Source organism: Musa acuminata, unplaced genomic scaffold (assembly GCF_036884655.1).
Source record: "Musa acuminata AAA Group cultivar baxijiao unplaced genomic scaffold, Cavendish_Baxijiao_AAA HiC_scaffold_521, whole genome shotgun sequence".
NCBI classification, from domain to species: domain Eukaryota; kingdom Viridiplantae; phylum Streptophyta; class Magnoliopsida; order Zingiberales; family Musaceae; genus Musa; species Musa acuminata.
In genome coordinates, this window is record NW_027020766.1 from 37,501 (window position 1) to 40,000 (window position 2,500).

The following is a 2,500-nucleotide window of genomic DNA, read 5'->3' on the forward strand; positions in this document are numbered from 1 at the left end:
TTTTTGGCTGCACGAGCGAGCGGCGAGCGGCGGACAGCGAGCGAAGCGAGAGGCAGCACCGTCCCTGCTATACGAAAGCCCCATCCAGCCCTGTGCCACCCGGGGGGTTCCAGGGTGCTGAGATGGCTGACGTTTTGCTCCGCTCTCGACGGTCACCGCGCAATGCAAGAACAGGCCAAAAACTGGCCAAAACGGCCCAAAAACGGGCCAAAACTGGCCATTTTTGGCTGCACGAGCGAGCGGCGAGCGGCGGACAGCGAGCGAAGCGAGAGGCAGCACCGTCCCTGCTATACGAAAGCCCCATCCAGCCCTGTGCCACCCGGGGGGTTCCAGGGTGCTGAGATGGCTGACGTTTTGCTCCGCTCTCGACGGTCACCGCGCAATGCAAGAACAGGCCAAAAACTGGCCAAAACGGCCCAAAAACGGGCCAAAACTGGCCATTTTTGGCTGCGCGAGCGAGCGGCGAGCGGCGGACAGCGAGCGAAGCGAGAGGCAGCACCGTCCCTGCTATACGAAAGCCCCATCCAGCCCTGTGCCACCCGGGGGGTTCCAGGGTGCTGAGATGGCTGACGTTTTGCTCCGCTCTCGACGGTCACCGCGCAATGCAAGAACAGGCCAAAAACTGGCCAAAACGGCCCAAAAACGGGCCAAAACTGGCCATTTTTGGCTGCACGAGCGAGCGGCGAGCGGCGGACAGCGAGCGAAGCGAGAGGCAGCACCGTCCCTGCTATACGAAAGCCCCATCCAGCCCTGTGCCACCCGGGGGGTTCCAGGGTGCTGAGATGGCTGACGTTTTGCTCCGCTCTCGACGGTCACCGCGCAATGCAAGAACAGGCCAAAAACTGGCCAAAACGGCCCAAAAACGGGCCAAAACTGGCCATTTTTGGCTGCACGAGCGAGCGGCGAGCGGCGGACAGCGAGCGAAGCGAGAGGCAGCACCGTCCCTGCTATACGAAAGCCCCATCCAGCCCTGTGCCACCCGGGGGGGGTTCCAGGGTGCTGAGATGGCTGACGTTTTGCTCCGCTCTCGACGGTCACCGCGCAATGCAAGAACAGGCCAAAAACTGGCCAAAACGGCCCAAAAACGGGCCAAAACTGGCCATTTTTGGCTGCACGAGCGAGCGGCGAGCGGCGGACAGCGAGCGAAGCGAGAGGCAGCACCGTCCCTGCTATACGAAAGCCCCATCCAGCCCTGTGCCACCCGGGGGGTTCCAGGGTGCTGAGATGGCTGACGTTTTGCTCCGCTCTCGACGGTCACCGCGCAATGCAAGAACAGGCCAAAAACTGGCCAAAACGGCCCAAAAACGGGCCAAAACTGGCCATTTTTGGCTGCGCGAGCGAGCGGCGAGCGGCGGACAGCGAGCGAAGCGAGAGGCAGCACCGTCCCTGCTATACGAAAGCCCCATCCAGCCCTGTGCCACCCGGGGGGTTCCAGGGTGCTGAGATGGCTGACGTTTTGCTCCGCTCTCGACGGTCACCGCGCAATGCAAGAACAGGCCAAAAACTGGCCAAAACGGCCCAAAAACGGGCCAAAACTGGCCATTTTTGGCTGCACGAGCGAGCGGCGAGCGGCGGACAGCGAGCGAAGCGAGAGGCAGCACCGTCCCTGCTATACGAAAGCCCCATCCAGCCCTGTGCCACCCGGGGGGTTCCAGGGTGCTGAGATGGCTGACGTTTTGCTCCGCTCTCGACGGTCACCGCGCAATGCAAGAACAGGCCAAAAACTGGCCAAAACGGCCCAAAAACGGGCCAAAACTGGCCATTTTTGGCTGCACGAGCGAGCGGCGAGCGGCGGACAGCGAGCGAAGCGAGAGGCAGCACCGTCCCTGCTATACGAAAGCCCCATCCAGCCCTGTGCCACCCGGGGGGTTCCAGGGTGCTGAGATGGCTGACGTTTTGCTCCGCTCTCGACGGTCACCGCGCAATGCAAGAACAGGCCAAAAACTGGCCAAAACGGCCCAAAAACGGGCCAAAACTGGCCATTTTTGGCTGCACGAGCGAGCGGCGAGCGGCGGACAGCGAGCGAAGCGAGAGGCAGCACCGTCCCTGCTATACGAAAGCCCCATCCAGCCCTGTGCCACCCGGGGGGTTCCAGGGTGCTGAGATGGCTGACGTTTTGCTCCGCTCTCGACGGTCACCGCGCAATGCAAGAACAGGCCAAAAACTGGCCAAAACGGCCCAAAAACGGGCCAAAACTGGCCATTTTTGGCTGCACGAGCGAGCGGCGAGCGGCGGACAGCGAGCGAAGCGAGAGGCAGCACCGTCCCTGCTATACGAAAGCCCCATCCAGCCCTGTGCCACCCGGGGGGTTCCAGGGTGCTGAGATGGCTGACGTTTTGCTCCGCTCTCGACGGTCACCGCGCAATGCAAGAACAGGCCAAAAACTGGCCAAAACGGCCCAAAAACGGGCCAAAACTGGCCATTTTTGGCTGCACGAGCGAGCGGCGAGCGGCGGACAGCGAGCGAAGCGAGAGGCAGCACCGTCCCTGCTATACGAAAG